We start from the raw sequence: 24,413 nt of genomic DNA on the forward strand, positions 1-24,413 counted from the left end.
TTGATGTAGAATTATTCTCTCTTGGGAAGGTATGAAATAATTTTTGTGTCTTATCCATATGTGGTGCTAGTAATCTCTGGAGAGTAAGTACTATTAACAAGTTTCAGGAGTTCTCTAATTCTCAATTCTTGAATTTACTTACACTGAGTGGAGTGTAAATAAATACAAATAAATATAAATGAAAATGAAATATTCTCCTCTGTAATTGAAATTTATCACTTTCAAATCATTTTTTTAGAGTCATTATATTTTTCTGTATTGTAAACTATCTCAAATATCAATGCAAGTTATATTCATGGCAAAGATTTTCTGTTTGTTATTTGTTAAAGCTCTTAACAAAAACCAGATGTCAGTTGTCATTTTCACTTCACCAAGTTAACACCGAGGGGGAGTAGGACAGGGAATAAGAAAATGCTGTGAACATTTGGAACAAAATAGTATTTACTTCTCATATCATTCTCCAGCCCAAAGCAGTTACTAACCTGCAATCTGTCTCCATATATTTACTTTGCTGGACATTTCATATAGGTGTAATCATAAAATATGAGTTATTTTGTGTCTGAGTTATTTCCTTTGGCCTATTTGCAACGTTTATCTACAATACAGCATAAATAAGTACTTTAGTCATTAATACTAATAATATTTTGTTGTACTGATATATTGCATATTGTTTATTCATCAGTGTGTTCCATCTTTTGATATTATGAATACTGATATGTACATATATTCACATGACTTGATATGAACATTGATGTACAATATTTATAAGTTCTTATTATTTTAACTTTATATTTTTGTTTTCCTTTCTGTTGAATTGTAATGTACATACTGTTAGAGTTGTAAGTGCATAGGCCTATAAATTTTCACAGGCTGAGTACACCTGCAGAATCACAACCTATATTGATAAACAGTTTGTTAAGATCACTCTAGAAGCCTCCTTTTACTCTCTGATAGTCATACTCCTCTACTCTGACTTCTTACAGCATAGTATAATTTTGTGTATTCCTGTTTTATATACATGGGATCATACAATATGAATATGCGCTCTTTGTCATAAGCGTCTTTAATTAGCTGGGAAATGAATGCATATTTTTGCATGTTGGAGTTTGTTCCATTTCACTATTGTTTAAGCTGAAGTTCTCAAAGTATTACATAGTGACTCCTCAGATTCTTTGCATCTTTCTGGAGTGTATACAAAGTCTAAACCTTTTCATAGTAACACTAAGATGCTATTTAACTTTTCACTGTCAGTCATTCCTGAGTGTTAGGGAGTTTTCCAGAGACTACATGATGGGAAGCTGCTTATATAACCCTGGGATTAAAATGTCTCAATTTTAATTGTTAAAATGTTAATTTGTTGTTGAAATGTCTCAATTCCAACATGTTAACTATTAATAGATATAAGTCACATAAATAAAAATTCCTTTGGTCCTATAATAATTTTTAAGAATGTAAAGTAGCAGTACTTACCATAATCTCAAAAAGCACAATTTTTTAAAAAAGTTGGCATTTTGTTATTTATTTGCTTGTTTGTTTATTCATATTTACTTGAAGCATAGAGGCATACAAAGAAAATGAGTGAGACAGAGGCAGAGAGATATCCATTTGCTAGTTTACTTCCCAAATGACAGGGCAGAGCCAGACTGAAACCATGAGTTGGGAACTCAATCCTGGCCTCCCATGTCAGTGGCAGGGACCCAATTGCTTTAATTATCACCTGTGTCCCCCCAAAGTGAGCATCAACAAAAAGTTGGAATTATAAACTGAGCAAGACTCAAACCCAAGGACTCCAACAAAGGATGCAGACATCCCGAGTGCATCTTTTTTTTCTTTTTTAAAATAATATTTATTTATTTATTTATTGGAAAGAGTTAGAGACAGACACACATACACAGGGTAGAAGAGAGAAAGAGGAGTGGGGGAGGGGAAAGGGAGGGAGGGAGGAAAGGAAGGAGAGAGAGAATCCTCTAATCTTCCATCTGCTTGTTCACTCCCCAAATGGCTACAATGACTAGGAGGTCTGGGCTAGGCTAAAGTCAGGAGCTGGGAGTTTCAGCTAGGTCTCACACATGGGAGCAGGGGCCCAACTATTTGAATCATCTTCAGCCATTTTTGCAGATGCATCAGCAGGGAATTGGATGGATATGGGAGAAGCTGGGAAGTGAAATGGCACCCAAATGGAATGCTGGCATTGCAGATGGCGGCTTAACCAGCTAGGCCACAAAGCCAGTGCCCCAAGCAGCATTTTATCCACTGCGACAAGCATCCACTCCAAAAGACACAATCCTGAACATCATAATCACAAATTTTGAAGTGTTTAAAGCTAAAAACCCCTAAGGGCTAAAATCTATAATGATGAAAATCCCATGTATAATAATACTGAAAAATAATGATCAAACTTGAGAGCTAAAATTACAGAAACTAAAATTTCTACCAGGAAAAAGGATTTTTAAAAGAGAACCAACGGCAAAAGGAAGACCTTTCTCTCTGTCTCTCTCTCTCACTGTCCACTCTGCCTGTCAAAAAAAAAAGGAGTATAAAGTCATACTCTAAGGGATTAGTGTGTGGATTTTCCATTTTACACAGTGCTGTTGCCACCTATTCAGTTGCACTGTGTCCACTTTAAGCATAGTATCATGCTGCCTTAAAAAAAACTTTTAAAGAATCAAAATAATTTGATGAGCTTAATTACTTTCTGATCTAAATATACTTGCTGATGTAGAGGTTCCTTCAGTGTTACAAAACACATTAAGGCAGTGGTGCCATGGCACAGTAGGTTAATCCTTCTCCCGCAGCGCTGGCATTCCATATGGGTGCTGGTTCTAGTCCCAGCTACTCCTCTTCCAATCCAGCTCTCTGCTGTGGCCTGGGAATGCAGTAGAAGATGGCACAAGTGCTTGGGCCCCTGCACCTGCATGGGAGACGAGGAGGAAGAAGCAACTGCCTCCTGGCTTTGGATTGGCACAGTTCCGACTGCTGTAGCCATTTGGGGAGTGAACCAGTGGAAGGAAGACCTTTCTCTCTGTCTCTCCCTCTCACTGTCTGTAACTCTAAGTCTCAAATAAATAAATAATTTTAAAAAAACATGCTAAATAGTGAATTATTCTTTGTTAGGGATTTCACTGCCAGAGAAAACAAAATTCTTACATTTACTACATAATCTCACAGAAAAACTAGTGCATATTTTACTTTAAAAAATGAATGGCACTTCCACAATTGTCTTCACTCTGTCTTATCAAATATATAAAATGCATGCCCTTTTTTGATCTAATAATTTTATTATCAATGTACTCAATTATGTTTTAATAATAGGAAAAGCAAAACACTTCATAAATACTTGTTTGGAGATTTGATGGACTTCAAAGAAGAACATAGATTTCAATTGGACCCCCAAACTGGACTGACAAATTTGAAATTAGGTACAATCAAAAATTCTAAAAGTGAATTTCAAGATGTTGCTAGTAACGTTTATTTTTCCCATTCAATGGAATGCATAGCAGAAAATTCATGGATGCATGTGACATGGAAAAGGAAAACTGGTTTATAAATGAGTTATTCTCATGCATTGGCATTCCTTCCAGTTTGTGAAATTCCAGGAGTTATTAATCAATTAAGGCTGCATTGTTTGAAGTAGCCAGCAAAGTTATTTTCAGGTTTGAGGGTTTCATAAAGAGAAGAATAAGAAGACACGCAATGAGTGTTGTTGCCCTCCTGTCACCGGTATTCTTCCTGCCAAATTTGTGGTCAGTGTGTCAGTACATACAGAATGGATTTTGTGGACCCAAATCAATTTAGAAATACAGAGTAGATGATGGACAAAATTTCACAATTTATGAAGAATGCTCTTGACTGTGTATATCAAATAGAATAATTTCCTAAAGGACCAGTTCTGTGGGGAGCAACTGGGAGCAACTTGGACTAGACTAAGTTACTGGAATTAAGACTTATTCTATGCATCTGCTCTCCCACAATATGGCGCTGAGAAGGGAGGAAACAGCTTTTACACAACTGCCTCCAGTTCAACCAATAAACTGTAGGACCTGCTCCTGATTGGAGGAGAGCAGCGTACTTGGCGTGTGGGTAGCAGAGTTGGGATTGGTGGAAGAGGACTATAAAGGAGGAGAGAGACAACATGCACCAGGAACATCTATCTGAAGGAACACCTGTGCAGCCCCCAAGAGAGCCGGCCGGCGGTGTGCCGCTCCCCCGCGGAAGTGGGGAAAGTGGCAGGGGGAACCGCCCTTCCACGGAGGTGGAAGGGACGGTAGCCATCCCGGGAAGAACCAGCAGCAAACCCGGGGAGGGCCGAGCAGACAAAAGAACAGCGCAGGGTCCTGTGCCGTTCCTCCTCGAAGACGGGGAGCGACATAATGGTGCCGTGACTCGGATAAGAAGCCTAGGCAGGGTTCAGTGTCACTCCTCCACGAAGAGGGGGAGTGACATAATGGTGCCGTGACTCGGATATGAAGCCTGGGCAGGGTTTAGTGTCGTTCCTCCATGAAGAGGGGGAGCGACATAATGGTGCCGTGACTCGGATATGAAGCCTGGGCAGGGTTTAGTGTCGTTCCTCCATGAAGAGGGGGAGCGACATAATGGTGCCGTGACTCGGATAAGAAGCCTAGGCAGGGTTCAGTGTCGCTCCTCCACGAAGAGGGGGAGCGACATAATGGTGCCGTGACTCGGATAAGAAGCCTAGGCAGGGTTCAGTGTCGCTCCTCCACGAAGAGGGGGAGCGACATAATGGTGCCGTGACTCGGATATGAAGCCTGGGCAGGGTTTAGTGTCGTTCCTCCATGAAGAGGGGGAGCGACAAGTTCCATATAAAATATGAGTCTTAATTGTTCTCCGAAGAAAGTCATGCCCTACTAGGATAAAAGCAACTGTTCATCACAATGCAAGACTTCAAATTACAGTTAATGTCCATGCGCATAAGCCTGCTCTTACAGATAACCCGGATGCAGTTACCAATACTCTATACAATAACTTTTTCATATGTCAACTTTTCTCTCTATGTTGTTGTTCCATTTTTTCCTTTTTTCCCACTGTTTCAAATTTACAACACTTTTTTTCATGCTTCACTATGATGAGTATTTCAGCTTTGCATCACTTGCAATACTGGAGATATAAATATGGTAGACTTTTTAGAGAGTTCAGATTTGTTTAATGCATTTTTTTCAAATTTAGCTGATACAGAGTACATTCTCATAATGTAGACTTTGTGTTTAAGGACAGTGTATGCACATAAAAACATTAAATCTTCCTCAATAAATGAAAAGAAATCCTTTTGTACATCTGTATTTGAGAAAGACAAATTTTCTTGATATTTCTATTCTTTGGGTGACTGCATACATAATCATATATTTCTTTCTTAATTTGTTTTTTTATTTGTAAAGGAAAGAGAGAAAGAGGGACAGAGATAGATGGAGGGAGGGGGGAAAGAGAAAGAGAATAAGAAAAGAGAGAGAAGGGAAGGAAAAGGCAAGGTGAGGTGAGGCAAGGGATTGGAAGGGAACAGAGATCTCCCATCCATTTGTTCATACTCCAAATGCCCTCGACTGCTGGGACAGGAGTATGCTAAATCCAGGAGCTGGGAACTCAATCTGGATCTCCAACATGGGTTGTAGAGACCCAACTACTTGAACCATCATCTGTTGCATCTAAAAATACACTTTAGCATGTGGCTTGAATCATGAATAGTGCCAGGAACTGAACCCAGGAACTCTGGTAAGGTATACAGGTATCCCAAGCTTTTTCTTTTTCTTTCATTCTTTTTTTTTTTTCTGACAGGCTGAGTGGACAGTGAGAGAGAGAGACAGAGAGAAAGGTCTTCCTTTGCCGTTGGTTCACCTTCCAATGGCCACCGCGGCCGGCGCGCTGCGGCCGGCGCACCGCGCTGATCCGATGGCAGGAGCCAGGAGCCAGGTGCTTTTCCTGGTCTCCCATGGGGTGCAGGGCCCAAGCACCTGGGCCATCCTCCACTGCACTCCCTGGCCACAGCAGAGAGCTGGCCTGGAAGAGGGGCAACCGGGACAGAATCTGGCGCCCGGACCAGGATTAGAACCCCGTGTGCCGGCGCCGGTAGGCGGAGGATTAGCCTAGTGAGCCGCGGCGCCGGCCGCCAAGCTTTTTCTTAATAGCTATGTCAAAATGCTCACCCCACCATTGTAAGTCCCTTAAGACTTAGATTGTCAATATTTCAGATTACCAAAGTAACTAAGTTGGGTACACAACATTTCCTACCAGTATGTCATGCTTTTATATATTTCATTTATAGACATATATATTATATATATATTTATATGTAAAGAGAGATGATTCATTAGTTTATAATTGTTATACCCATGTGACTATCATTTGTACACTTGAATGATTATGCATGAGAAAACATGCATAATTATTGCCTGTTTTATTGTGTAAAGTGGCTTATGAAGTGTTCTGCTGTGCTTTTATATGTTCCTTTTAATTAATATTTTAAAAATGAAAACCAATGTCTTTTAAAGAATTAGTTTCTTTTATTCAGAATTATAGTTCTCAGATTTCCATCTTTAGAGACATTCATAGCAACATTTGGGATTACTGTCTTTGGAATTGATGTCTTTTAGGATTACCACCCAAATCATATACAGTTACAGAAACCACAAGCTTGAAAACCATTGTTGCAGTTGTGTGACTGAAGGACAATTTATTTTTCCATTATGTTTTGTTGACAACTTGGGTTATTTCCAGTCTTTGGCTATTCCGTATACTGCTTTATGAGAATGTCTTTTGTAGGACATAAAGACATTTCTGTTGGGCATATATATCTAGGAAAGAGATTACTGGCATATAAAGTACATATTTAGTTTCTAGTAGCTGACAACAAGTTTTCTAGGGTATCTGTAAAACATTGTAGTTTATATTCCTGCAAACAGTTTATAGGCGTTGCAGTTGTTTAGCCTTCTTACCAACAGTAGGAATTGCTTGTCTTTCTTCTTTTAGATGTTGTCTTGGTTGTGTAGTGGAATTAGGTCCTGTTTTAAATTTGCATATCTGTGGCAAGTGAAATTGAGCACAATCACATATTAATATTGATCAAGCAATATTTTTTAACTTGTTCACTTATTTTCCTCAAATTAGGCATAATTTACAAATAAAATCTATATAAAATATACAGTGTGAGGTTTTGATATATGTATACATTGTAAAAAGCTCACAATTACAGTCACCATCATATTCAATAACTGACAGTCACCCATTGTTTCTTTGTGTATGACTGGTAAAAATACTTAAAATCTATCATCTTGTCCAATTTCAGGTATATTCATGCTGTATTGTTAACTATAGTTTCCATGTTATGCATTAGATTTCCAGAATTTCTCCTTCTTTCTATTTTAAATTTGTACCATTTAACCAGTAAGATCTTGGCTTCTGTGAGTAGTTTTGTTTATACTTTTTCATATAATTGAAATAATAATTTCTGACTTATTTTGCTTAGCATAATATCCTTAAGGTTTATCTCTGTTGTTGCATATGGTACAATTTCCATATGTTGTTCATTTATTCATTTGTCCAGCCATGTAGGTTTGCTCCATATCTTGAATATTGTTAAACATGCAATAACAAATGAGAGTACAGACACCTCTTCAACATAGTGATTTTATTTCCTTTAAATGCGCACTCAGAACTGGGATAGCTAGATCAGTTTACTTTCTCATTGGCTTTTCTCAAAACTTTGCCTTTCTCAACATCCTCTGAAACATTTATCTTTGTTCTTTTTCATAATAGCCATTCTAACCGGTGAGCAGTGATATTGCATGATATGATTGCTAATTTCTAAAGATGAGTGGTAGACTGTCTTTTCATTCAGCTATCAACCATTTTGATGTCTGCTTTGAAAAATATTTTTTATTTAGTTCCTTTTTCAATTTCATTTGGTTTATTTCATTTTAGCTATTTTTTTTAAATTACTTTTACTTATTTACTTATTTGTGAGGCACAGAGATGAACAAACACAATGTGCCCACAAAAACAGAGAGGCCAAAGCCTGAACCAAAGATCCAGAAACCCAATCAAAGTTAGTATCAGGAACCCGATTACTTGAACCATCGTTATTGCTCTCCAGGTTCTTCATTTTGAGAGAGCAGGAATTGGGAGCAAAAGCTAGGAATTCATCCTAGTTACTCAGATATGAAAACAGGAATTATAAGAAACAATTTAACTGCCAGGCCAAATGCCTGCCATGAATTTTTACTGTTGTTTGAGCCTCTTACATATTTTGGCTATTAACAGTTTCTCAGATGTATGATTTCCCACTATTTTCTCCCATTCCATAGATCTTTTTTGTTTACTTTGTTGATTATTTCCTTTGCTGTGCACAATGTATAGTCTGATGCAATTCTATCTACATGTTTTTGCTTTTGTTGCTTGTCATAGCCCAACATCATTGCCCAGAACAAGGTCAAGGAGCTTTTTCTTTGTTTTCTTTTCAGTGTTTTGATGGTTTCAGTGCTTCTTTTTAAGTCTCTCAACCATCTGGAGTTGATTTTTGTATATAATATGAAATATGTGCTTAATTTTATTCTTCCAAACATGGTTATGCAGTTTTCCCAGCATCATTTGTTGAAGAGACTATCCCATTCCCATTGTGTTTTCTCGGTATCTTTGTGAAATATCAATTAACAATAAACATGTAGATTTATTTCTGAGCTCTATTCTGTACCATTGGTGTACATGTATAATTTTATTCCGGTATCATACTATCTTGATGATTATGTCTTTTTAATATATCTTAAAATTGGGAAGTGTGCTGCCTCTACCTTTATTTTTCTTACTCAAGATTACTTGGAGTATTCAGGTTCTATTTTATATAAATTTGGGGCTTTTTTCTATCTCTGTGAAAAATGCCACTTGAATTAGAAAGAAATTGAGTAATGCAGGAATGTTGAAAATTTAATTCTTCTAATCCATGAACACTATCTGTCTTCCTATTTGCTAATATCTATTTCATTAATGCTTATAATTTTCAGTACATAGGTCTTTAATCTCTTTTTTTATTCCTATATATTTATTCATTTGAGCACTGCTATGAGTGAAATGTTTTCTTAATTTCATATTATAGTATTTTGCTGTATATACTGATTTTTGCATGTTAATTGTACAATAAGATCATCTCTTGCGCAAAGAGATGTAATTTTATTTCTTAAGAATTTTGTGTCTTTGATTTCTTTGTTGTGAAATTCTTGTAGCAGTTCTTTCAATACTATTTTTTATTTAAGTTCTGAGATTAAGCACCCTTATCTTGAGCCAGAACTTACAGGAAAAAGTTTCAGTTTCTCTTTATTGATATCCACCCTGCTTTTGCTCATCATATGTTACCTTTTTGTATTGAGGTACATTCCTTCTGTAAGTAATTTGCTGAGGAAATTTTTTGAATCATAAAATGATGTTGAATTTTGTCAAACCCTTCTTCTACATCTTTTGATAAGATTACATTATTTTTCCTTTATTATGTTAATGTAGTACATCACAATCCATAGCTTTCTGTATGTTCACGGATCTTTTGGATAAATCCAACTTAATCATGATGAATAATTCTGGTAATTTGATATTGAAATTGTGAGTATTTTGGTGAGAATGTGTGCATCTATATTCATTAGGAATATTGTCCTATTTTCTTGACATGCCTTTATGTGGCTTGCATATCAAACTGATACTAGCCAAATTCAGGCTATCATAACAATAATCTCATGGGAACTAATTTCAAAGGGCACACCCCCAGGACCCAAGTACCTCCCATTAAAATCCATCATGTAAGTGTTTAACCACCGCTGAATAGCGTCCTGATGCAGACCAAATATTTAACACAAGGACCTTTGAGGGATATTCAGCCTCCAAAACATAGAACAAAGTCACATCTCTCCTGGAGACTGGGGTGCTAACATGTCTGTATCAGTAGTGACTCTATGTCTGAAGCATGGTCATAGACGGTATAGTTCAGTAATCTGGGTTCAGAGTATAGGAACGTGTGGAACATTAGTGACTTTAGGGTCTAGTTTCAATGTGGTTCACTGTGGAGGTGGTTTACATACCTGAGGCACAGGTGCTCATGTGGCAGCAGCATTGAGGTCCATGACACAGACGCCTGCAGAGTGACCATGACTCTGAGACCCAGAGTAGGAAAGAAGCTGTAACAATGCTTGTGGCACTTTTACCCATGTTTATAGCTTCAGGGACATAGAGTAGAATACATGTGAGATTGGGAGAATGGCTACCCCAATCAAGGGTGGCACAAAAGGGGCTCCTTCTTGGTGTTGGGCATAGCAGCAGCTCCATCTCCTGAAAGATTTTGGCAGCAATGGCTATTCATTTTCAGTGAGCTCAGTGACAAAGCTTAACACCAGGGGTGATGGTGGCGGTCACCACATGGCTGATATTGGTATCTTTGCCCTTCTTTGTTTCTTGAAATCTCCAGATGTCTCAGATATGTTGATCTATCCATTGATCTTTTCTTTGTTACTTACACTCATTGTTTCTCCACCTTGATGCTACATATTCTTAAATAAATACCTGGGCACACTCAAGGCTGTTTTAATAATGAATGGCTTTCTTGCTTGCTTGCTGCCTTCTTTTTTTCTTTTTGGATGAGTGAAAAAGCTTGGGCATCTACTTTGTCATCCTTTTGATGTCACTGTTAATTGTAACTTATTTATGGACATTACTTGTCCCAGCTAGTTTGGGTGGCTATAACAAAATATCATAAACTAGGTGACTTAAATACTAAATATTTTTTTCTTACTTTTCTGGAAAGTGGGAACTACAAGACAAGGTGCCAGCAGATTTAGTATTTGGTAGGTCTTTGTTTTGGTTTGAAGATAGTATTCTCTCTGTATCCTTGCAGGGACATTTTTCCTGTATTCTGATAAGGATACAAGTCCTATTTAGTGCTCTATCCTCATGATATAATCAGTAAAGGCCTCATATCCTAATAAAATTATATTGCATGCTAATATTTTTCAATATACAAATTTTGAGGGCAGAACAATATTCGGTTCATAACATGACTAATTTTGAAAAGAAACAAGGAAATAAGGAATGGAGAAAGTGTGGAACGTGTGAAGAAGGAAAGAGGAAGGAAAGGGAAAGGATTCAAAAATTTCATTCAAAGAATTACAATTCCAAGTGGTGGAGTTGGAAGCATACCAGGGGATTCCAATTCAATCCCATCGAGGTGGCATGTACCAATGCCATCTCACTGTTCCAGGTGATCAGTTTCAGTTCACAGTTGGTCATGGTGAAGGGACTGAGAGTCAAAGGGAACATATAGACAAGTCTAGTACCTGCTAACGCTAACCGATGGAGTAAATAAAGGGGAGAGTGATCCAACATGGGAAGTGAGATACTCAGCAGACTCATAGAATGGCAGATGTCCTAAATAGCACTCTGGCCTCAGAATCAGCCCTAAAGGCATTCGGAGCTGGCTGAAAAGCTCATGAGAGTATTTCAGGCATGGAAAGCCAAGACACTCTGGCAAAAGATCTCTGCGAGTGAGATCCCAGTGGAAAGAACAGGTCTTCAAAGAAGGAGGTACCTTTCTCTGAAGGGAGGAGAGAACCTCCACTTTGACTATGACCTTGTCTAAACAAGATAAGAGTCGGAGAACTCAGAGGGCTTCCATAGCCTTGGAAACTCATGACTGGAGCATAGGGAGATTACTGATGCCATAGACAGGAGTGTCAATTGGTAAAGTCAACAACAGGAGTCACTGTGCACTTACTCCTCATGTAGGATCTCTATCCTTAATGTGCTGTACATTGAGATTTAATGCTATAACGAGTACTCAAACAATATATTTCACTTTGTGTTTCTATGGGGGTGCAAACTGTTGAAATCCTTACTTAATGCATACTAAACTGATCCTCTGTAAAAAAAAAAAAAAAAAGAAAAAAAAAAAGAAATTATCAATTCCCAACTTGACTCTCACTGGGATTAAACATGACAATAGGTCTGCTCTGATTTCATCATCATTTAAAAAAATCATCTATTATTTTTCACTTTATGTTTCTGTGTGGGAGCAAACTGTTGAAATCCTTACTTAATGTATACTAAGCTGATCTTCTGTATATTAAGATAATCGAAAATGAATCATGATGTGAATGGAAGGGGAGAGGGAGTGGGAAAGGGGAGGGTTGTGGGTGGGAGGGACGGTATGGGGGGGGAAGCCATTGTAATCCATAAGTCGTACTTTGGAAAATTATATGCATTAAATAAAAGTTAAAAAAAAAAAAAGATCATAATATTCATTTAAAAATGAATGACTTCCACCAGGAAGGCTCCTGCCCCGTGCCCGAATTAGTGAGTGAGGGGGCACAACGCTTGGGGTGAGGGAAGGGGGGAACCCTGTGTGAAAGAAGGAAACTCGGGCCTGCCCCCGACCCGCCTGCCCACCTATGCCTGCTCCTCCTGGCCTCTCACAGTGGGGAAGGGGCTGAGAGCTGAGACAGGGGAGAGGGGCCCAGGAGCATGCAGCGCCCCCCGCGGGGACTGGGGAGAGACAGAGAGTAGCTCCTGACCGAGATGTCTGTGACAGGACATGGGGGTGGGAGGGAGTGACGGCCCCCCCGGGTGGGGTGGAGGGAGTGTGACAGCCCCCCTGGGTGGGGTGTGGGGCGCGGTTACTGCAGGGCCTCCGCCTAGGGGCCTCTGGCCCTCGTGCCTGGCCGGCTGGAAGCCATGCTCCACGCCCTTCACCTCAGGCTCTGTCTTACCCCAGTCGCTGATGCAGGCAGTGTAGGGTCGCCCTCAGGTGAGCAGCTTCAGCTTGGGCATCCAGCTCTGGCGCATGACCCGGCGCGCGTTGGAGTACACGCTGGCCCCGATGGCGTTCCTCTCGCTCTCCTTGAAGTTCCGGCAGTAGTCCTTGAGGGCGCGGCTGTCCAGTGGTTCGCTGGTGCCACAGCTGGGGGCCAGTGCGTTCCGGTCAAAGGAGGAGGCGAGGAGCGGCCGGCAAGACCTGGTGCCGGGTTCCTGAGCTGCGCCCTCGTGATGCACACCTTGGCGCCTGCCACCAGCTCCGGCTTCTCGGAGGGGCCGCCTTCGTCCTGGAGCTTGGGGTGACAACGGGTGCTGATCTGGTCGAGGAGCTGGGCTGGGAGCGACACCAATCTTGTGGCACCTGGATCCGACTGCGGGTTCCGGGAGGGCCTCAACCTTCTTGGCTGTGGGGCCCAAGTTCATCGAGCTGTGCACGGTGCACCTGTTGCAGATCTGCCGGCACTGCTCATCCAAGCCTTCCTCCCCGCGTCCTCCTCCTCGTGGTAGGAGCCGGGCTGTTGCTGGTGTAGGGGCTCCAGGTGCCCGGGCTCCTGCGCTCTGACTTGCTGGGCCCGCTTTCCACGCCCGCAGCTGGCGCCACTGCCCGGCTGGCTGGCTGCCCTGCCCCACCCCCCGCGGCCAAGGCCACCCTGGCGGGGGCCTGCTGCCAGGGCTGCCGGTTGGCCGCCAGGTTCAGCATGGAGAACTTGGCCATCTTGCAGCTACTGCCACTGCCGCCGCCGCCCCCGGCCACCTTGGGGCCACCGTCTCACAGCCGCTTGGCCCCGGGCGTGCACTGCAGAGTCCGACTCCTGCTGCTCCGTCCTGACCCGTGACACGAGGGGCAGTGGCGAGCTGCAGGCCGGCCAGCCGGAAGTCTGCATCACGGGGCTCTGTGGCTAGGAGGAGGGCGCCCCTAGGTGTGCAGGCCCTGCGAGTCGCCGCTCCGGGAGCTCACCTTCAGGAAGAACTCAGCGCCTTTCTCCAGGATCTCCTGGATCTGCAGGAAGCCCGCCGTGTCCGTGAGCAGGAACTGGTCCTCCACGTTCGTGCTCAGCGGCCCGTGTAGCAGAAGCTCAGGGTCTGCTGGAACGACCGCAGCTGCACGGCCGCCGGCAGCTCCACCAGGGCACTGCGGCTGCTGTTGCACAGGTCCCAGGAGTAAGAGCTGTTGGCGGCCAGCACGGCCCTTGACCACCACCGACACCTCACAGGGCAGCCCTGCAAGCGCTGTTGGCTGAGGCACTCCAAGATGCCATTGCTGAAGTTGGGGATCTCCATCTGCAGGCTCTGCGCCATGGCGGGGCTGCACGGTGGCCGCGCTCCGGGGGCTCCTGGACAGGATCTGCAGCAGCGGTTGCGGCCCCCGTCAGGGGCCTCGGCCTCCGCCTCTGCAGCCTCCGCGGCCTCCATGGCCTCCGCCTAAGCAGCTGCGGCAGCCGCGGCGGCCACTCATTGTTGAATTTAATTGTTTTAAAAAATGATGTATAAATGACTAAATTATGTGCTAATACAGATCTAGAAAATATTTGAATTATTGGTCCAAATATGACACCAATATGATATGGTTCCAAATATGTATCTATAATACATTATAGAAAATTATATTGTATCTTATATGATAGTTTCCATCCTAATTCTGGGTAGCTTTTGGACAGAAATCAATGTCTTGATGGATCTAACTTAAGAAAGTCAAAAAACTACAATCCTGGCCAAGAGTGTAAGACTACGTCACACAGTCTAGCACTGAAGATCTCCAACACTTGCTTAAGGAGCGATACTGGGCTTCTACTGATGATGAAATTAGTGGTTAAGACGAGATCATCATCACGGGAAGCTCAGCAAGTTAGAGAGAGAGGCCGGGGACGGATCCCAGCTGTGTGAACCCAGCGCTAAGAGATGGAGCTCTCAGAGCCAATCACACAGTTCAAAAGTCAGCCAGCCAACCAGTCACGCCATCTCACAGAGATTTCAGTAGAGAGAAAACAGAAAAGGCCAGGGCAGGATGAAAGGACTTTAAGCAGGACTCGGTCACAGGCAGATGGTGGAATATCTGAAGCTGAAGAAGCCAAAGGTCAGACAGCTGAACTGGATACTAAAGGGTTCATTTACACACTTCTAAAGTCCCGAAGTACAGCCTGATACTTTTTAAACCAGTGTATTAATTATGTCACTTTCATCTTATCAAATGCAAAGGAAAAATGGGACAGTAAATTTCTGAATCTGTTTCAAATATGTACAACACATATTAGTGAAAGACTTCTAGCAAAGAATTATTCCAATATTCCATTATTCCAATATTCAATATAGAAGAGTATATACTTTTATACCATTTTAAAAGTACGATTTTGGCCAGCGCCATGGCTAACTTGGCTAGTCCTCTGCCTGCGGCACTGGCACACCCCGGGTTCTAGTCTGGTTAGGGTGCCAGGTACTAGTCCCGGTTGTTCCTCTTCCAGTCCAGCTCTCTGCTGTGGCCAGGGAGTGCAGTGGGGGATGGCCCAAGTGCTTGGGCCCTGCACCTGCATGGGAGACCAGGAGGAAGCACCTGGCTCCTGGCTTTGGATTGCTACAGCACGCCGGCTGTAGCAGCCATTTGGGGGGTGAACCAACAGAAGAAGACCTTTCTCTCTGTCTCTCTCTCTCTCTCTCACTAACTCTGCCTGGCAAAAAATAAAAATAAAAAAAGTACGATTTAAAAAATACTAAACAAATAGAAGAAGGAATATCTAATTATAATTAATGGAAATATGAGAAGTGTAAATTAAGTATATCTGCATCAGACTGTAAAATGTGGCACCAGATATGGGTAAGCTACAATGTTAGGAGTGCAGGTGCTATGATTAACAGGATAAACACTGATGTTATCTATAATTACCTCATTTTTACTTAAAACACAGGTAATGAGGGAACTCAGTCTCTGAAAGTAAAGCAACTTAGGACCTATGCTGAAAGCTGCTTACCTTCAAGCAGACAGCAAAGACTTCAACCACTAAGGAGTAGGGCAGGAAAGTGAGATCAGTGACAGTCCCACTACAGTGGCACCAGATAGACAGCAAGGCTCCTATAACCAGACCTACATGTGCAGACAGAGACAAACCTGCCCTAACACCAGGTGAAGAGCTGCACCCAGGCAGGAACAGACAACTCTTTCAGCCTGCATCACCTTCAACCTCCTAAGGGCTTGGCACACAACTACAAGATAATGCCAACTTACTCTCAAAATGCGCAGCCAAGAGATCTCCCCCATTCCTTGTTCCCTGACCACAGGCAAGCAAGGAACAAGGTCCAGCCACTAGGGAGTAGGGCAATAAAGTGAGCACAGAACTGCATCACAGATCTGGTAAAACCATTGCTTGGCAGGTACTAACAGTCCCAAGGTCAGTGCTTGTAGACAGAGGACCAGCCCTTGTCCCAAGTGGAGACCACAGCCCCAGTGAATTAGACTTATATCCAGGCCAGCATCACATGTGGTTGGTTATAGTGGTCTCAGATGGTGAGTCCATGTCAACTGTTGGCAGATCATGACAAATTGGAACTTGACCACACCCAATTCTGCAGGCTTTTTTTTGCAGGCTGAAGGGCTTAGGTTTGATCTAGTATTGTAGCATAGGTGGCCACAAAACTGCTCATTCCAATCCTCCCTCAACCCCCAACTCCAGGCAGTACAACACAGAGAGAGTAACTGGGGTTAAAATAAAAGGCAGATGAGTATTCAGGCATTGTATGGAAGCATGCGGCTGGCACTCCAGGAACACCTGAATCCTTACTGGACTTAGTGCCTCTGTGACAGCAAACACACCTGCCTACGTGAGCACCTGAGCAACCACTTCAGACCTCAGGGCAGCATTCCTTCACCTCAGGCACAGCGGACTGAGGGTGACACCCTTGTGGCCCTGGGCCACCATATGAGCTGCTGCCAAGAACCATGCATTCCTCTAGGACTGAGAAGAGAACCCCATGTCCCAAATGCCACTGTCATCCATTGCTATGAAAGAAGACATTGGGAGACTGCACAGTGTCTACATGAAAATAAAGCCAAAATTCTTACCAGATACCCAAATACACATTTTAGGAAAAAGTCTTTTACACGAAATCAACTGATTAAAAGTGAAAGAAGATGCCAGTAGTCTAAGCCTCCACCTGCAGTGCTGACACCCCAGATGGCTGCTGGTTTGTGTCCCAGCTGCTCCTCTTCCCATCCAGCTCTCTGCTATGGCCTGGAAAAGCAGGAGAAGATGGCCCAAGTACTTGGGCCCCTGCTCCTGCATGGGGAGACCTGGAAGAAGCCCCTGGTTCCTAGCTCTGGATCAGCCCATCTCTAGTCACTGTGGCCATTTGGGGGAGTGACCACTGGATGGAAGATCTTTCTGTCTCTTCCTCTTTCTCTGTAACTTTGCCTCAAATAAACAAATCAATCTTGTGAAAGAAACAGCTATTCTGCCAGATGACAAATATCCATGTAGGAACACTGAAGTATGAAAAAGCAAGGCAGTATGACACCTCCAAAGGAACAAAGTAATGTTTGAGTAACAAATTCCAAGGAAAAGAGACTTAAAAATACCCAATATTCAAAGTAATGATTACTAGGATGCTCAGAGTTACAAGAGAAAACACACTCTGAGATGAAAACAGCCAGAAAACAATTCAGGGCTTTAATGAGAAATTCAGCAAAGATACAGAGATCTTGAAAAAGAGTCAAACAGAAATCTTGAAAATGGAGAATTCAGTGTTGAATAAAAAGTACAGCCGAAAGTCTCAACAACAGACTAGACCAAGCAGAAGAAAAAATATTAGCTGAAATTCAAGATATCTTTTGGAAGAAACCAGACCCCCCCCCCCAAAAAAAAAGGATATAAAATGGAGATAGCCTCTGAATTGTGCAGGCCAATGTTAAGAGAAATATGCAAATTCTGGGGATTCCTAAGGATGAATATAAAATAGTAAGTCCCTACATTAAAAAAAAAAAATGATCAGTGCCTGGTGTTGTGCCACACGGGGTTAAGCTGCCACTCATGACATGGCTGTTCCATATCTGAGCACCTGTTTGAATCCTGCCTGTTCTGCTTATGATCCGGCTCCCTGCTAATGTGCCTATGAAAGCAGCAGGAGACAGCCCAAGTATTTGGGTCCCTAAAACTCACATGGAAGACTCACATGGATTCCCAGACTCCAGGCTTCAGCCTGGCCAAGCCCAGGCAGTTGCATTCATTTGGAGAATGAACCAGCAGATGGAACATCTCTTTTTCTCTCTGTCCCTCTTTTTCTGTCATTCTGTCTTTCAAAAAAAAAAAAAAAAGGAAGAGCAAGAAAAAAAAAGTTATAAAACATGCAACCTAACAATGTATATCAAGGACCTAGGAAAACAAGAATAAAGCAAACCAAATGTTAGTACAATGGAAGAACTGATAAAGATCTGGGGTTGGTATTGTGATCCAGTTGGCTAAGCTATAGCTTGGGAAGCCGGCACCACATATTAGACTGCAAGTTCCAGTCTTAGCTATTCCATTTTTTGTTAAAGATTTATTTATTTATTTGAGAGGTAGAGTTACAGAGAGGGGGGAGATGGAGAGAAAGATCTTTCATCTGCTGGTTCACTCCCCAAATGGCCACAATGGCCAGTGCTAGGCTGTTCTGAAGCCAGGATCCAGGAGTTTCTTCTGGGTCTCCCACACACATGCATGGGCCCAAGCACTTAGGCCATCTTCCACTGCTTTCTCAGGCCATAGCAGAAAGCTGGATTGGGAGAAGAGCAGCCTGGATACAAATGAGCAACCATATGAGATGGCAGTGCCACAGGCAGAGGCTTAGCCTAGTATGCTACAGCACTAGCCCCAGTTATTCCACATTTAATCTAGCTCCACACTAATGCACCTTGGAAGAAGCAGATGATGACTCAAGTACTTGAGCCTCTGCCACTCATGTGTAAAACCAGGATGGAGTTCTTGGCTCCTAGCTTCGGCCTGACCCAGACCTGGATGTTTGTGGCTATTTGTGAAACCAGCAGGTGAAAGCTCTCTCTCCCTCCCTCCCCCTTCCTTCTGTCACTCTGCCTTTCAAATAAATCAATCACTTTTTAATTGTTTTTTTTTATTTGTTTTATTTATTTGAACAGCAGAGTTATACAGAGAGGAGGAAGAGACAGAAAGAGATATCTTTCATCCGCTGGTTCACTTCCAAACTGAACATAAAGGACTAGGGTTGGGCCAGACCGAAGTCAGGAGTCAGGATCTTCTTCTGGGTCTTCCACATGGATTCTGGGGTCCAAGCACTTTGGACTTCTTCCATTGCTCTCCCAGGTGCATTCGCAGGGAACTAAATTGGAAGTGGGGCAGCCAGGACTTGAACTGGTGCCTATACAGGATGCTGGCATTGCAGGTAGTCATTTTACCAGCTATGCCACAACACCAGCTTCTCAAATAAACCAATCTTTAAAAAAAGATCAGAGCCAAAACAAATGAAAAGAAATTTTTCTTTCTTTTCTTTTTTTTTTTTTTTTGACATGCGGAGTTAGACAGGGAGAGAGAGACAGAGAGAAAGGTCTTCCTTCCGTTGGTTCACCCCCCCCCCAATGGCCACCACAGCTGGCGCGCTGTGCCAATCTGAAGCTAGGAGCTAGGTGCTTCCTCCTGGTCTCCCATGTAGGTGCAGGGCCCAAGCACTTGGGCCATCCTCCACTGCCTTCCAGGGCCACAGAAGAAAGCTGGACTGGAAGAGGAGCAACTGAGACAGAACCAGTGCCCCAACCGGGACTAGAACCTGGTGTGCGGGTGCCACAGGAGGATTAGCCTAGAGAGCCGCGGTGCCGACCAAAAAGAAATCTCAAAAAATATATACAAAATTCAATGAAATGTAACTTGGATTGTGAAGACAAGTTCCATGTGGGAGACTGGGAAGAAGCTCCTGGCTTTGGACTGGCCTAGGGCCAACTGGGGAGTGAACCAGTAGATAGATCTCGTTTGCTCTCCCTCCCCCTGTAACACTTTCACAAAATAAATAATTAAAAATGTTTTAAAAATAAAGTTATACATGACAACAGCATTTGCTCTAAGATCTGGAATCAGACAAGGATGTTCACTCCTGACCATTCATATTCAATATAGTATGAAAAGTTTTAGCCAGTGCCATTATCCAATAGAACAAAATAAAAGACACATAAGAAAGGAAGAAGTCGGCTGGTGCTGCAGCTCAATAGGCTAATCCTCCACCTGCGGCACTGGCACCCCGGGTTCTAGACCCAGTCAGGGCGCTGGCTTCTGTCCCTGTTGCTCCTCTTCCAGTCCAGCAATCTGCTGTGGCCCGGGAAGGCAGTGGAGAATGGCCCAGGTGCTTGGGCCCTGCACCCACATGGGAGACCAGGAGGAAGCACCTGGCTCCTGGCTTTGGATTGGAACAGCACACCGGCTGCGGTGGCCATTGTGGGGGGTGAACCAACGGAAGGAAGACCTTTCTCTCTCTCTCTCACACTGTCTAACTCTGCCTGTCAAAAAAAAAAAGAAAGAAAGAAAGGAAGAAGTTGAAGTATCCCCATTTGCAGATGATGTAACTCTTTATACAGAGTAATGTAGACTCCACCAAGAGACTATCAGTATCAGAACTGATAAATGAATTCAGTAAAGCTGCAGGAGACAAAATTGAGACCTAAAAATCAACAGTATTTTTATCATCAATAATGAGCTCATTAAGAAAGAAATTAAGAGCAATCCTACTAGCAATAGTTATAGAAAAATGAAATATCTTGAAATAAGCTTTAATTTTTAAAAATGTATTTGAGAGAGAGACACAGACAGAGACAGGCAGCTCCCATTTGCTGGTTCAGTCTCTAAATGCCCACAACAGAAAGGGTTAGGTCAGGCCTAAATGCCAAGAACTCAACCCAGGTCCCAGAAATGGAAGGCAAATTACTTGAGTCATTACCAATGCCTCTGCAGGTCTGGATTAGCAGGAAGCTGGATTAAGTAGTGAAATCGGGTATTGAACCCAGGCACTCCCAAATGGGACATGAGAGTCTTAACAGTTTAACTGTGAGGGCAAGATCTGCCCTCCCATCACCCAGAATAAATTTAACCAAGGACGTGAAAGGCATCTACAACAAAAATTGCAAAGCACTGATGAAAGATTGTGAAGAAGACAAAAGAAAATACAAAGTTCTTCTCTGTACGCAGATTAGAAAAATTAATACTAGTAGAAGTCCATGTTATCTGAAGCAATTCACAGCTTCAATGTAATTACCACCAAAATAATAAAGAGAGTATTCACAGAACTAGAAAAAACAATCCTAAAACTCATGTAGAAGCACTTTAAAAGAACCCAAATAGATAAAGATATCTTGAACAACAAAGTTGGAGGCATTTTTGGAAACATAGCATAATAAAAGGAAAGTTTGAAAATGTGCACCTTCAGTTTATTCAATAGGTCACTGTTATACCATCTAATAAGATAACTAAAAACATGCAAGCAGCTGGTACTGCAGCTAGACAGATTAATGTAATAGTCTGTAGTCATACGTGCTGGCAAGGGCTCGCCTCTTTTGGCAAGGAGAAGGTCAGTTGCCCTTGGGAAGGGGGGGGAGGATGGAGAAACAACATTCCTTCCACCATGTGGCCATGTGTGCTCCATTCCCTAAGTTAAACATCCACTGCAGCACCCACAGGAAACTCTCTCTTCCTTCACATCTGGCAGTGTTCTCTCACATGTAACTTGACAAAAAAATGTAACATTGGTCTGTAAAACCTGTAAGATGTATTTCATAAAACTAATAATATATTCTCACAACACATCATTGCAAATGAGTTGGAAGCCAAATAATTAAATTTAAACCAACCCACTTCCAAAGCAAGATGTGGCTTAAAACCATTCAGGCATTATATAACCCCATACAAGTGTCATAGGAGTTAAGTCTGTTTGTTTTCTACCTCTCTGAATCAATGAAGAAAACCACAAAGAAATAGAAATCATAGTAAAACCTCGTAGGCCACAAAAATAAATCTGTGAGTATAAGACATATGAAGCTATAGTTAGGGTCCATGGATTTTAAATTTCATGATTTATTTGTTATAGTTCTTGATATCACCTCTAACCTTACACTAATAGTACCATGTTCCTTTTTTGCCAAGTCCATAAATTTGCTATATAAAGAAAATTTGAAATAATATATCAGAGATTTAGAGTTTTAATAAAAGCCCCAGGTTAAGCTAATTCTTAGCTGTCTTTCAGGTAATAAATCTATTTCCCTATAAGTCATACTGCTTGTCTTTTCTTGCTGGCATCTCTAGCCTAGTACACTATAAAAATTTCCTACAATATCAAATTGTTAATGATGATGACAACGATGATGATGATGGAACAAACTGTAACATAAAAGCAATTAATCATTATTTAGCATTTACCAAGTGCATATTATCCCATAAACCCCCTGTCAATTCTATTTTATTATCCCCACTTCAAAAGTGAGGAAATAGAGGCAAAGACTGCCCAAAGTCTTCAAAGTATTTTAAGCAACACATTATGTTTAGATATTATTTTCAAACAATGACAATCTATTCATCCTTAAAACCAGCAATCTAATGCTACATTATAAAAATAATGAAAAAAAAAACAGTGATTCCCATAAAAAAAAAAACAAGACAGAATTCAAAAATTAGTAAAACTTCAACATATGCTGCAAAAGGGTGCATGTGTTGGAGGGTGAACACCAAGGCATAAAGCTTTCTGCTTGCATGGGGTTAGCACAAAAAAATACAAAATATGATGGCTTTGCATTTAGATTTTCAAGAGCCTTTATTTTACTTATTTTACCCCAGTATTTAAAAAAGTTGTGGGAGGGAAGCAGATCACACAATATAATACCCTTTTTACAGATGAGAAACTAAGGCAAATCTTTACCCTGGACATAAGCTCTAGTGTGTCAGTGGTAGGCCTAAGGCCTGAACTGTCTGATTATGAAGAAAGGTTAGGATTTCTGAGTCAGTTTAAATAGTTGTTACACAAAAGGACTTCCAAACATTGGAAATTTTATGTTTTTTCTAATACCTTGTTAGTAGTTAGTTTGAAAAAGCTATAACGGCAACCGAAAAATAATTTTCATTTTCTAAAGCAAATTTTACTAATAATTCTGTTGCTATTTTAACGTGACACTGCTACATTTTTCTAGGTTTTGACTGTTAACAATATTAAAAGAATATAAACCAGCACTGTGCTTCTATGAATTCTACATTTAACCCAATGTCAAATTCACAATTAAGCTCATTACATTATAAGAGCTACTGCCTACCTGGTAGAAAAATATTAATTTCACACTTTAAACACTATAATACTATTTAATAGCAGTGTTGGCCTGCCAACTATTGAAAGCCTGCTTTTACATAGTATACTGTATTATCCTAACTTTTTATCTTGCCTTTTTATTACAACAAATTAATATGCTAACATTATAACAATGACAAGCATTGATTAAAAATATTGAGTGAACAACAACAGTATTTATTGTGCAAAGTTACCTCAGGAATTTTTCAAAACATAGTCATAATTCAGTAATACTAAGATATTTTAATCTTCAAATATTCAAGGACAAAATAAACTAAAAGATAACATTATATCTTCACAATACAACATTTCTCTTTATATTATGTCTGTTATTTATTATAATTAAACTACAAATGAAACTGTAAGATAGAATTCACCAGTAAATTTATACACATATGAAGACATTTTTCTGCCCCTGAAATCCATGCTCTCCCTCCATTTTGACTTGGTGATTTTTATTATCATATTTACCCTTCCTAATACTACTGCCATCATATAGTTCACATATATCATATTAACATTCCTCAGTTACATGCTAAATCATTAATATTTATTCAACTACCTTTCACATTCATGTTTTTGCTTGTTGTGATCGGCCTTGACAGGTTCAGGGGAATCTCTCTATTATTTAACGTGGCAAATTCTAGCTTTATATTACCCTTTAGGACTAAAAGTAGGATTTGGACAACTACAGCTCTTATTTAAGCAGGACGGGCAGGGCACAGTGAAAAACCACAACAGTATGGGTGCTTCACCACTGTGAGGCTGCCCTTCCAGAATTCCACAGGCACATAAAGCTTTTGTAGTGTCTGTGACACTTGAACGACTGACTAGTTACACTGATTCCGAGTGCTAGAAAATAAAGATGTCAAGTGTTTCACTTACCATCTCATTTCTGGAATTCATAAACAAATTGTAAAAATGTTCTCACTTGCCACATTCTGAAGTGCTTCCTGTATACAAGGCATCATTCTCCACATAAAGCCAGCCTGGGATCTGAGGAAATAAATGACACAGTCTCAGGAAGGATGATGGAATATAGATACAAATAAGAACACAAACTACCCAAATTCTCCATATTTACCATAGAAAAGTAGACAGTATAATATTCAAATGAGTTTCAAGGTACACAATGCTTCTCACATATATTTTATAGAACTGTGAGACAAGCAGCAGAACTAATGTACCCTAAGCACAATGAACTCAAAATATTTCTTCAAAAATATACATGGTCCTCTACAATGCTAAAATGTACTAATATTGAATCCACACTTTCTTTTCCTAAAAAAAGTCAAGATCTTATGCAACTTAGTTCAGTA

At 41.2% G+C, this 24,413-nt stretch overlaps 1 long non-coding RNA gene and 1 pseudogene across 1 annotated transcript in view; both read right to left on the reverse strand.

The window, feature by feature from the left end:
- The window catches only part of LOC103346014 (adenomatous polyposis coli protein 2), a 28,307-nt gene extending 16,797 nt beyond the window's left edge, over nt 1-11,510 (reverse strand). Inside the window, exon 1 of the long non-coding RNA XR_011386103.1 lies at nt 483-11,510. This is a non-coding gene — a long non-coding RNA (adenomatous polyposis coli protein 2). The remainder of the gene's footprint in view (nt 1-482) is intronic.
- Nucleotides 11,511-12,650: 1,140 nt separating this feature from the next.
- LOC127489411 (nucleus accumbens-associated protein 1 pseudogene) overlaps nt 12,651-24,413 on the reverse strand; it is a 29,340-nt pseudogene continuing 17,577 nt past the window's right edge.

Source organism: Oryctolagus cuniculus, unplaced genomic scaffold (genome assembly GCF_964237555.1).
Source record: "Oryctolagus cuniculus unplaced genomic scaffold, mOryCun1.1 SCAFFOLD_69, whole genome shotgun sequence".
Classification (NCBI taxonomy): Eukaryota; Metazoa; Chordata; class Mammalia; order Lagomorpha; family Leporidae; genus Oryctolagus; species Oryctolagus cuniculus.